The sequence below is a fragment of the Xenopus laevis genome, chromosome 6L (genome assembly GCF_017654675.1).
Source record: "Xenopus laevis strain J_2021 chromosome 6L, Xenopus_laevis_v10.1, whole genome shotgun sequence".
Lineage (NCBI taxonomy): Eukaryota > Metazoa > Chordata > Amphibia > Anura > Pipidae > Xenopus > Xenopus laevis.
This window is the reverse complement of record NC_054381.1, coordinates 99,963,847-99,977,571: the sequence shown is the minus strand read 5'-3', so window position 1 is coordinate 99,977,571 and position 13,725 is coordinate 99,963,847. Positions and strand designations below refer to the sequence as shown.

The following is a 13,725-nucleotide window of genomic DNA, read 5'->3' as shown; positions in this document are numbered from 1 at the left end:
TCAAACCCTACAAAGGGCTGATTCACAAAGTTACTCAGGTAGATTGCTTAGCAGTATTTTCTAAGGTTTGGCCTTAGAGGACAAGTGGACAGAAGTAAAAACCAAAAAACCAATAGATTACATTATAATTTCCTTTTCCCCCCACAACAAAAGTTTGGGGCCCTTTTATACACAGCTGTTTCAATCTGGCAATATGGACAGATCACTTAGCAAACCTGTTTCTGTAACTGTACCCCTTACTGTGAATGTTGTTATTCTCAGGAGTCAGGCATATACATTGTTTTTCATATAATGTAAAGAGAAACTTTGGATGGATCCTATAGAGTTGTAAAAGGATTCTGTATTCATTCTATTCCTTGAATACATTCAATCATGTCCACTATTTCCTATGCCAGTTGCAGCCAACTGTGAGACTCCCATATCTTATTCTGAGAGATTTTGTCTTGAAAACTGTGCTCCTGTGCAGTTAACGGTAGCTGTTCTCATAACTTTCCTTTCTCTTGTTTAGGACAGCAGGGTCATAATTACAAAGTCTTTAGGAGACATCAGAGAATAACTCTCAATGAGGTGACCAGCACAAAGAATTATGGTACTCAGATTCTAAGATGCTACTATGGCACAATAATTCACTTACTATATAGTCAGGAACACAAACTCATCATACCAAGATGTACAGTTGATCAGAAAGTTTGTTTGTTCAGAATTCACAAGCTGCAGTTTTCAAAGCACTTGAACATCACATTACAAAAAGACATTGGGGCAGATTCACTAAAGGGCGAAGTGGCCGACGCTAGTGAAAATTAGCCAGACATCACATCTGTAGGGACATTGCCAATTCATTAACAGGCGTCAAGGACAATTCACTAGCAAACAAGACCGCCGCTAGTGTCGCTAGTGTTAGTTCCCACACTTGCCAGGTGACTTTTTGCTCTGGCGGGCGTTACTCCGCTAAATCACTAAGATGCTAAATTTACTGAACATTACCTATTTTGCCAGAGTTTCCTTCACCACCTCAAACCAGGCGAACCAATAAAACGAAGCTACATATTCCTTTCACTAGGCAGAAATGAACGCTAGTGAAAATTCATTACAAAATGCTCGCCCAGCCGAAGTAACGCTAGCAAAAATTCGCCATCGTTCAGCTGCTGAGACGCAACTTTGCATTTTAGTGAGTTAGCGTAGTGATAACTAATTTGCACCTGGCAAAGTGGCGTGTAGTGTGGTGAAGCGGACACTTTAGCAAATTTGCCTCATTGAGTGTTGTTTATACAAACATAATGAGCGAGCCAAGCTGAGTAATGTGAAGGCATATCTCGTGTTGAAAACATACTTATTACTGAAACAAAAAAGTCCTTTCAGGACCAAATCTTTTGGTTAGTACGGGTATGGGATCCGTTATATGGAACCCGTTATCCAGAAAGCTCTGAATTACTGGAAGGCAGTCTCCCATTATTTTATCCAAATAATTAAAATATTTAGAAATGATTTCCCTTATACATGATCCAAAAATATATAATTAATCCTTATTAGATGATTTAACAAGCCTATTTGGATTATTCAATGTATAAATGATTTTTTAGTACGATCCAAATTACGGAAAAATCCGTTATCCAGAAAACCCCAGGGCCCGAGCATTCTGGATAACAGGTCTCATACCTGTAAAAGGCATAAAGGTGCTCCTACTCTCCATTCTTGCACATGTTTCTGTTTAAATATATATTTGTGTGGCATGAACAAGAGAAAAAGCATCACTGCCAGGGACAATAAACTGTAAGTTTTCAAAGAAACAACAGTTCAGCAAAGTCTTTTTTTCAGCATTGAATCCAAATGTTTCTGTGGGATAATTTTGGCTAAATTGCATGGACTAAATTGGTTTTGGGAGATTATATTTAATGGAATTTTAATGGCCATAGAAAGACATGAAACTGATATTGCTACCTGGTGGTTTGCTATCGTGACCTTGTGCAAGATGTTAGTTGGGCACAGATCTAGCATTGTGAAGCCAACAATCTTCTGTTGAATCAGCAAACCTCTTCATTTGCTAAAATTAAAACTATTACATAGAATATTGTCATTTGCTACTGCTGAAAACTGCAGATCTGGTCTTCCTCTATTTTTGTGGACGCTGCAAATGCTTTCTTATGTTAAAAACATCTGAGTGATTTAAAAAAGAGGGCTATGCATTGGATGTTTGAATAATAGGGCACTCCCTGTAAATCTGAAAAGCTTTTAAGGGGAAAAAAAGAAACATAACTTAGGACGTATAATAAAAATAACATCTAGTAATCGACCACTTTACAATATATAATCATCAGGGATTTTGTAAATGAAATTATTTGAAAGCAGTTTGTCTGTCCTTTGCTATTGCCGCCTGCTATTTGCCATAATACAGAAAGAATGTATCGGAAATAAACTCTCCTCCAACCAGGACTTAAGTTCCCTGGTTCACAGATAAGATGCCTCACATACTCTTCTTCTCAGTGGCAGCAGGGGCGATCCTGGCCACTCCGCCGCCTGAGGCAGCAGCAGTTGCTGCTGCCCCCCCCTCCCCCAGAAATTCGCTCTTAAAGTCCTGGTACCTAGTGGGGTGCTGCCACCTGAGGCGACAGCCTCAACTTGCCTTATTGGCGAAGCACCCCTGAGTGGCAGATTAATGAGATGTGAGTTCCCTAGGCTAAACTTTCCATAGCCACCTCCCTTCTAGGCTACTCCCACTTCCAAAAGTTTAATACTAAACAGTTAATCAGGGTCAGGAAAGCACCTGGAGACACAAGGGGCCCATGATCTAGAGAACCTGACGTGTCTTTGAGAGCCAGGCATGGATTTGTAGGAAGGTCACAAAGGCCCATGCTTAGGGGGGCAAGATTTCAACCGCATCCTAAGGGGCACTGGGGACATGCAGTTCTCAAATGCTCCGGTACATTTTCACAAGTGCTCGCGGTGGTGGGTGGGGTGTGTGCGCAAAGCAGTCGGGTGCTATGACCATGAAGCCTAGGTGTGCCGCAAAGGCAAATACGGGCCTGTTAATCCACCCAGTTCTTCTCAAGAGCCAAACCCCAGAATGATGGTCTTAGAGGGGACCTGTCAAGAAAATATTCCAAATTATTTTAATCATGTTAGTTGAGCAAAATAAAACTTACTTGTACTACATTTATTATTTAAATTTTGTTTCCTTCAGTTCTGGAATTACACAATTACAGCACGTAGGCAGGAGCCATGTGGATACTGTTATTAAGACAAGTTGTATTTCACCCCCAAAATCTTTTGTATGTGCCTGAATGGGGGACCTAATGCCCATAAATATTGCCCTACACAATTATAGAGTGTGAGAAGGGAGAATGTGGGGAGAGCGGAGACATCTAGGAAGTGCTGAATGGAAAGTGAAAGTAACTGACAGCCCCACTTCTATGACTCAGGTATAGAGGTGGGATAGGTAATATTTGAATGGCAGCTCAGATATTTAAACACCTTTATAACAGGTATGGATGCTTTAAAGAAAAAACTATTTGGTTCCAAGGTTTAATTTGCCAACAACCTTTGTTATACAGCTTTTTATGTGTAGACGACAGGTCCACTTTAACTAGGTTCCTTTTCTACTGCCCTGCCCTTTCTAAATGATAAAGTGTATTGCGATTGTTACACTGTTTGCAGTAACAATAGTCAAGCTGTGAGTGCTGCACTCAAATGTTACTAAATTCTTTTTGAGATGAACTCTTCTTGGGGTATCAGCTCAATTGGAGTCGATGACCACCTAACCCAAATCTCAGCATGTCTATCACTCTTCTCTCTCTGAAAGGGGAGGAGGACAATGGGCAGTATTTCATTTAACATTACAATATCTATTTTCTTTATCTTATTCTTGGTTCTGTTGTGTCTATCGTCAGATTATAGCTAATGGAAGCTGCAGCAACATGGCACTGAAAGCAAATAAATCATCTCTGTATGCCTCTTACCCGAGGGAATGCTGCTGGAAAGAAGATGAGAAGCAATAAGAGCTGGATTAGCTTCAAAGATAGTTTGGCTAGGTACTAGGTACAATTCTGTAAGACCCAAAGTTGTCATGGCCTTAAAACCTAACAGTCAGCAGAATCATCTAATCCTGCTGACTCAAAAATAATGTCATAAAAGCTACAAAAACAGGTATTGAACTGTAATAAAAGAAATAAAGAAATAAAAACAAAATAGTACATAAATGTTTAAATAGAAAAGCACACAAGGCATGTATAAAAGGCAAATAAACTGAAGAGATTTATTATAAAAAAAAATGCTTTTGCATAATGTACATTTCAGCACCAGAGAATATAAATCATCACTACAGCAAACAGTCACGATTAAAGACACCTGCAAGGGAGCCTGGACACAGCCACACACAGATTAATGGGCCATTTTACTCCAGTGATAAGGGACATGCACAGCTTCCGGGCATCCCAACAAAGCTGAAGGTAAACACATGCTTAAAATGCATAAAAGGGGACTTGATTTCAGCTACAGAAAGAGATTATAATTAAAGGAGAAGGAAAGGTTAAAACTAAGTAAGCCTTATCAGAGAGGTCCATCTAAATATACCAGTAAACCCCCAAAGTAATGCTGCTCTGAGTCCCCTGTCAAAAGAAACACTGCATTTCTTTCCTTCTATTGTGTACACATGGGCTTCTGTATCAGACTTCCTGCCTTCAACTTAAACCTCATTGCCCTGTGCAAGAGCATGCTCAGTTTGCTCCTCTCCCCCCCCCCCCTCTTTTCTGCTGTAATCTGAGCCCAGAGCAGGGAGAGACTCAGGCAGGAAGTGATGTCACACCAAATTAATACTGCAGCTCCTATCCTAAACAAACAGAGAGTTTCTAGAGCTTTTTACTCAGGTATGGTAAAACATTCTACAGAATAAACAGAATTGGCAATAAAATGCCTCCGTAGCTTTCCTTCTCCTTTAATTGGTCTGACCACAGCTTTTTAACCGTTTTAGATCAATGAGATGGTATTTTTGTAACACATCTATAATAGTTTCAGGCCCTTTGGTACCTCAAAGGCAACATGATCGACAAAAATAAATATAAACGGTATGAAAAATCTCATCCAGAATGCTTGGGACGCGGGATTTTCCAGATTATGGATCATTCTGAAATTTGGCTCTCCATACAGTAAGGGGCAGATTTATTAAGGGTCGAAGTGAAAATGCGTATTCGCATGCTCACATTTGAATTGTGAATTATCCAAACTCGATTCAAGTTTTAATTCGAATTTCGAGATTTATCATACTCTGGCCCTTTAAGAACTTAAACTCGACTATTCACCACCTTAAACCTGCCAAATTGCTGTGTATGTCAATGGGAGAGGTCCAGGGATCAATTTGTTGAAGTTTGCAGCCTTCCTGACATTTAGATTCCTGACATATGATTTTTTCGGGAAAAAACAACTCAAATCGAGGTTTTTTTTAACTTCGATTCGAGTTTTTCAAATTCGAATCAAATTCAATTTGAGTTTTCATGATGATTAAATTCATCCGCGCTGAGAAAATTCGATTTTATTAATAAATTTCGATTGGTCGAATTTCGAGTTTATGGGAGTTTTAAATAACTCACAGATAATTCTGCCTCTACGTCTGCTAAAAAAAGGAAAAAAAGAAAAGTAAAAGAAAAGCCCCCCTCCCAGTGATTATAGCCACCCTGGGCTGGTGCTCCTGTTAGCAGATAACTGCACCGGCCTGGGCTACTTCCCAGCAAGCACCATGGAATGGTACTTCCTTTCTGGTCCTACCTTCTATCGTGAAGGTGCACATGCTCAGTAGAGAAAAAAGCAGAACTTTAACTAAAACGCTGGCCTTTTGACTCTACTGCTCAATTTGGGGCCATTGAAGAAAGAGAAATCAGAAGAAGATCATTCCATGGTGCTCTAGGAGAAATACCCCTAGCAGGTGCAGCTTTCTGTTACCAGGAGCATCAGCCCGGGGTATTAGGTAAGATGATCCCAACTTTTAAAGTACTACGGGGCACATTTATTTAGCTCGAGTGAATGAATATAATAAAAAATACTTCGAATTTCGAACGTTTTTTTTTGGCTACTTCTACCATCGAATTGGCTACTTCGACTTTCAACTACTTGACCATTCGATAGTCGAAGTACTGTCTCTTTAAAAAAAACTTCGACCACCTACTTCACCACCTAAAACCTACCGAGCATCAATGTTAGCCTATGGGGAAGGTCCCCATAGGCTTTCTAGCCAATTTGAGATCGAAGGAAAATCGTTCGATCGATGGATTTAAAAACGAATAGCACTAAATCCTTCGACTTCGATATTCGAAGTATTTAACTTCGACGGTCGAATATCAAGGGTCAATTAACCCTCGATATTTGACCCTAAATAAATGTGCCCCTACATGTTAAATTGTGCTACATTGGAGTTCAAGGATTCACCCATTAATAATTATTTTAAAACTGGGTTTTATATTTTTACATTGTACTACTTTTGTGTGACTTGGTAGAATTACATTTTTACCCTTGTTCTGACAAATGTTTGTTGGCTTCAACCATAATTAGAAATGGAAATGATCTCTTAAAACTTGTATTAAAAAAGGTTTTTATTTAATACATGATAAATAAAGTCTAACCCCACAAATAATAGCGTAGGTTTTTTTTTCTTTGCATACAAAGGCCTTGTGGTCATTGGGTCTGTGATGAGCTACAAATAAACAATAACAACACAAGCCAGAAATCATTTTTGGCAAATTTTGATCCTTGCTTAATTTTTTTCAGATACATATGGCTAATTAAAGATAAATTAGAACATATTACATAATATGAAGGTTATTCGCGCACTAGAAAATGCTCAGTAAAATGTACCGGCACAGGATAACTAGGCCATGTAATTTAAAATAATTGCAGATTTTTTTCTGTTTGAGTGTAAATTGCTATATTGAGAGGAATTAGGGAAGCTCATCTAAAGAGCCTAATGAAATTGTGACTAGAAGCCAGATTGTATCAAAATATGTTTTTAATTGTTTGTTTCTACATTCTGTAGCATCTGTCAGACAGGGTAGCACAATATTTTACCTGTACCTGTAATATATGCTATCATCTTAACCGTAATGGAAGTCTCTAAAGCTCAGTGTTTTCAAGTGGCCTCACAGCCTTCCAGTGAGAACTAAAGCATAGCTCTGACAAGAATTTCCTTTCTTTCACATAACTTCATTTTCATGTTTAGAATACATTTTGTATCTGACAAATTTTTGGAACTATAGATCTGAAGCTTTTTTAGCTAAAATGTGTTGAACTAAAATGAGAAAACAATTTAGGAAACCTTATTTTAACATGTGTCAAGCAGCTAAACCTGAAATATGCCCATTGTTTGTAATAGAAATTTTAATACTTTTTTGTTTGAAATTCAGAACAGTTTTTGAACTTTTGCACTGAAATGTCCATGTAACACATTTTCACAAAACATTCATAACTTTAATGCCAATTTACAAGTATGGGACCTGTTATCAGAATGCTTAGGACCTGGAGTTTTCTGGTAAAGGGATCTTTATGTAATTTGGATCGCCATACCTTAAGGGGGTTATTTATTAAGGATCAAGTTGTGTTTTCCATGAAAATTTGAGTTTTCGAGTTTATTTCACATTTTTAGGTTAAAAAAGAGATTTTTTTTGAAGTCATGTAGGAGTCAATGGCAGAGGTCCCCTTTTTTTTGCCAAAATTTTTTTCGGGTTGTTGACCCCAACTCTCTGATTAGAGTTTTTTCCAATCAAGTTGTGAGTTCATTCAAGGTATATAAATCTGTAATAATAAATATTTGATAAATAACCCCCCTAAGTCTACTAAAATTAATTTAAACATGAATTAAACCCAATAGGATTATAGTAAGAATTAATTATATATTAGTTGCGACTGAGTACAAGATACTGTTTTATTATTAAAGAGAAAAGGAAATAGTTTTAAAGATTTGAATTATTTGATTATAACGGAGTCCATGGGAGATGGCCTTAATGTAATTTGGAGCTTTCTGGATAATGGGTTTCCTGGATAATAGATTCTATATCTGTACTCATCTTGGATCATTCTGCATAATGGGTATACAGATATTGGATTCTATACCCGTACTAATCTATGCTAAATTTAGGGGGTTATTTATCAAATTTATCTCAATATTTTCTGAAAAAAACTCTGTCCAAATCTGCACGGGATTTTGAGCCTTATTTATTAATTCACTTTTCCGAAAAAATTTTTGCAGGAAAAAACCTGAAAAAAATCGTAAAAAATATGAATCGTACCAATTATTTTGGACTTTCCACCAGAAAACCACAACATCTTCGAATTATTGCACGAAACCCAGCGCAGATCAAAAAAATCATTGGGACTTCTCCCATTGACTTACAGTATATGCAACCTTGGCAGGTCTGAGATGCCGGATTTTCAGATTCCGACTTTTTCCATCTCGGGGTATAATAAATAAATTGTGGGTTTTTTTCCTACTAAAAATTAGGATTTTATACTTAAAAAAACAGAATTTTTTCAGTTTTTTGTGGCATTCGGAGTTTAGTAAATAGCCCCCTTAATTTCATGGGCAGTGTTACCTTCACTATATCTAATAAAAAAGTCTACTTTGTGAATTATATGTAGACAACGAAAAAAAATCTTTTATAAAGGTTTTCAAAAAGTCTTTAATGTTAGGTTGATTGGTGTGTTATGGAAATTGCTGCTCTGCTATTGCCAAATGAAAGGTTTCTTATTCTATATTATAACAAGCGAAGTTCAGGCTTATTATTTTAAGTCTGAAAACAATTTACTTTCTCCACATTATGAAAATCTTCAAAATTGAGTCACACAATCTGAGAATATCTGAGCCTCGATTGTAAATTTAGTCACAACTAGGTGTCAGAATTCTACAAATATACCTGACAGCAAGAAAAAAAAAAAGCCCTAGATAATCTACATGGATGTGAAGTTGGACATGTTTAGCAATTCATCATATTGCAAATAGATGAGAGTACACCAGCAAATCAAACCCCGAGCACCATATGTTCCCATTACAGAAAATTTTTATCCTGCATAAATTGATAAAAGCCATGCCAACTGACAGTTGTGCCTTGTGCTTTTTTAATTATTTACTGAGCCTGCATTACATTATCTTGGCCGGCAATTTCATGCTTCAGTGTATGAGAAATTTTGCAGCCACCAAAAAAAAAACATATCCTGAAAGCGGGAGCAGATGCTTCAACATTTTGTGCACGTAGCAGTTGACAGTTTTTTTTGTGAAGAGATCACGTACAGATGAATTGCTGAGCGCATATTTAATAAAATATACCTTAGTGCACGCTAGGTACAAGACAAAATATTGGAAGATGACATACATTTAAATACATTAAGTGACTCGACAAAGTGCAGAGCAGGTTTTTTGCCATTAAAGTGTACCCTCAAAGACTGGAAGGTAGAAAATGCAGATGCAGAAAGTGCTGAATACTCACAATAAACTTTAAAATAGCTTAGGATAAACATATGGTTATGAAAATAAATGAAAAGCCAGAAAAACTGTTAGTAGCAGAAAATAAATGGGCATCGGCGTTTATGCAATAATAATTTGTACTAATGTAGGGCAGGAAAATAGCTGCTTAAAAAAAGCAACTACAAAGCGCTTGTCTAAGGGCTTATATTTTTTGATGAGGAAATGTGCTCTGTACCTGCAATGCAACATGCATGGAATCTCCAGCTACAGAAACAAATGCAGTGAATGAGAGTTACCATTTCAAGAACATGACAGCAGCCTACTTAGCAAAGGTGCAAGCGAAAGTTTTATACAAAAAGCCTATCATTTACTTTATGCTAGAATTAAAGTGTATAGGTACATGTGGGACCTGTGATCCAGAATGCTTGGGACCTTGGATTTTTTTTCCATAATTTGGATCTCCATAACCTAAAGTCTTCTAAAATATAATTTAAATATTAATTAAACCCAATAGGATTGTTTTGCCTACAATAAGAATGAATGATATATTTGTTTGGATCAATTACAAGTTACTGTTTTATTATTACAGAGAGAAGGAAAATCATTTAAAAAAAATTTATTAAATTAAAATGGAATCTATGGGAAACTGCTTTCCTTTAATTTGGAGCTTTCTGGATAATGGATCCCCTATCTATAGTGCATTCAGGCAACCTAGGAAACCAGACATGACATATTATACAAATGCCAGGCTGAAGGAGGATAGGGTTGCAACCTTTTGGCTCCTTTGATACCGGATGTCTGTGAGGGGGAAAGGTCTAAGTTATTGGAGGCGGAGCCATGATGCAAATAAAGGCAGAATCATGGTGTCATCAAGGCAACATTGAACTGAACCTAGTGATTAGGGCAGAATAGAAGAGGAGCTTGGGAAGGGCATGAGGGAAGGAGATGAGAGGCAGGCTGAAGGCAGGTGGCAGAGAAGTGTACCCTGAAGGAGAAATTTTGCTTTTTTTTCTTATTTGTTGCTTTTTTCTCTTTGCAATGATTTTTTTTTCTTTTGCTTTATTTTTCAGTCCAGTGTTCATAACATAACTGCTAAAAGGACTCATTAGAGAGAACATATTTACCGCATTTTTTAAAAGTTCAATCGTGAACTACACACAGCTTCAGAGCAGATTTTCATTACATCAGTAAATGGCAATTCCAATGAGGTCTACTTTTCCATTTATAAATATTTTGCATTGAATGTCAAAGACTGGATATTTACTGGTATCATCTTGCATTTATACAAGATTAAAGGACAGGTAACAAACTCTAAAGCTAAAGAGTGAATATGCTTTACTTGCTGTAGAGAAGGATGATGACTCATGTAGAGTCCAATGTCTGATGAATGCCAGACAACCGATATCATTAGAGCCACAAAGCCCTCCTGTGACGGATACCCAAAAAACAACTGAAGAAACTGCTGTTTCCCTAGTGAAACAGGTCTAAAATTTCTGCATTAGGTTTTTTGCAGTATTTAGTCAACTTAATATGGGCCAAGAATAAGGAACAAATAGAGTATGTGCATAGGTGTATTTGTGTGTTTAGGACTTGGATTTGGAAAGTGAGCAAAGTGATCACATAGAAATGTACTGCTCAAATTCTCCAGTGCATGTATATCTGTATTCTAGTAGTTATATAATGAAAAAAGGTTAATATAATCAAATCATAATCAAAGCAAAATATCCAACTCCTTAGAACTATTATTTCTCAAATATGTTATACTACCATAGCAATATATATACTATAGTAATAAAGGTAGAGGATCTATTATCCAGATTGCTCGGACCTGGAAAAGGGATCTTTACATAATTTGAATCACCATACTTTAAGTCTCCTAAAAAATAGTTTACTTATTAAATAAACCTAATAATATAGTTTACCCTTCAAGGATCAAGTACAAGGTACTGTTTAATTAATACAGAGAAAAAGGAAATTATTTTTTAAATTTTGAATTATTTGTTTAAAATAGAGATGGCATTTCCTTAATTCAGAGCTTTCCACATAAGGTGCTTCTATATAAAGGATACTTCATTCGGAGTAGACACTCGCACACCCGTTGTGCAGGTATATAGTTTTGCTCGGTGCACAGTGAATAGAGGATACGGTGACCTCCTAGCAACTGAATCGAAAAACCACACTAGCACACGAGACTTGTGTCTGCAGGGCAAGCCCTTGCAAAGGTTTTTACTGCGGTGGTGCAACGTTTCGGGGCTCCGCCCCAGCCCCGAAACGTTGCACCACCGGCCAGGTCCGGACTGAGAATTAAAATAGGCCCTGGCATTTCAGGTACACAGAGGCCCAATCAGCCCACATAGAGGCCCAATCCGCCCTCAATCAGCCCACTAAATAGTGACTTTCTATGGCACCTTATAGCAGCCCCTCTGGCATTTGCCAGAACCCACAAATTGCCAGTCCGGGCCTGGGACCTGGAGTTTTCCGGATAACAGATCTTTCCATAATTTGGGTCTTCATACCTTAAGACTAATATAAAATCATGTAGACATTAATTAAACCCAACAGGTTGGTTTGGCTTCCAATAAGGATTAATTATATCTTAGCTTGGATCAAGTACAAGGCAATGTTGTATCACTACAGAGAAAAAGGAAATAATTTTTAAAAAATTTGGATTATTTGCATAAAATGGAGTCTTTGGGAGACAGCCATTCCATAATGAATAACAGGTTTCTGGATAACGGATCCATTCCTGTACTAGTAGCCAGTGGTGACTTCATGAATACCTCTACCTTTGTAAATTTCCTTTAAAACTCTCTATGGCCATTGCAATTACCTTGTAGGTTCTAAACAACTTATTGCTTAAATCAACATACCAGAAAAACAGAGGAAACACAGTATATATTTTCCATGTAACGTTGTTAAATGAGACTGCTTATTTCTAATCATACCTTGGAAAGACTGCGCAGCTCTGTCAACCAATTCTTCCACTGGGTAACTAGCAAGTTCTCCTCTTGCATGTTTGGTTTTACAGTATGTGCAAGCATTCAAACACCTGCCAAAGGGAAAGCAAAACACTCAAAAACCTGCAGAAACAAAATGTACTTTTGTCCATTTAAACTTTTATTTTTTATTTTTGACAACCGTAAATTAAGTCTCAAGTATTTGTTTTTGTTGGGACTCAGCTGACAGCACATACTCAATTCTTAAATTTATTAGACATACTTTGTTCATTACATGTGTTGTTTTTTCTGGCTTTTCAGCTGGCACAATAACGTAGAAGATAATGTCAGTTAGCTGTGATCAACACCCTGTTCAGTAAGCAAGCATACCCTTAGTACAGAGATAAGCTCAATGTGAGCACTGACAGACATATATGGTGCCTGTCAGTGCCAAATTAACTTTGACTGCAGCACCAACCACTGCCCTGACCCACTGTGCCCGATCCTCCCCAGCTTTGCTTTATCAATGTGGTCCAGTCCATAAGAAGGTCCCAGTTTGGTCCCAGTGCTCTGATTGCTCTGATTCAAATCTGCTGCAAGGTTTTTCAGTTCAAGTTTGCTAAACTGCTGATTTGACTCTCTTCAATGAAATACAGAAAAGTGGTGGATATTCTAAACCTGTTCCTCAGTTTACTTTCGAGCCAGCAAAAGGCAGTTTGAAAAATGTTAACTTTGCTGAAAATGGGGCAAGGGAAAGGATTTGCAATTTAACATAGTTCATGCCTCAGAGAATCCTCTAAGCCACGCTGCTGTAGTTTTCAGGGCAACAGTTACTGAGGAGGAATATCTGCTGAACAGCACAGAATTGGAAATAATTTCAATACCAGCGAGGCAAAGCACAGTATACACTGCACGCAAGAGTTCTGAATATGTTTTAAGGGTATCTATACCCCAAAATAAATTGATATAAACTTAGAATGTTGATTTCATTGGCATCTTGTATACTTTCAAAGTTAAAGAACTGAGACACACATTAAGCACAGCCCACTCACACCATTCCGTGCAGCCTGATTAATATAAATGACCTGGACTGAAAAATCAAGAGCTTTCTACTGTATAAAACGAAATTGAAGAAAAGGTTGAAAACAGTTAGTTGCTGTTCAAATAACAGATTTGATAAAGATAATGTCCAAGAGAATGGTTATATGCATTACACAGTGCCTAAAAAAACCTATTCACCCACTCGAAAAATGTTGTGTTTTATTGTGAAAGAACATGGAACCACATTGCCCTTCAGTGGATTTAAACTAATTTATATGAAAAAAACCCCCCACAAAGCAACTGATTGCGTGA

The 13,725-nt window shown here is 37.4% G+C and overlaps 1 pseudogene; it reads right to left on the bottom strand.

Annotated features, from left to right (window-relative positions):
• LOC108718534 overlaps positions 1-13,725 on the bottom strand; it is a 544,081-nt pseudogene that overhangs the window by 334,427 nt on the left and 195,929 nt on the right.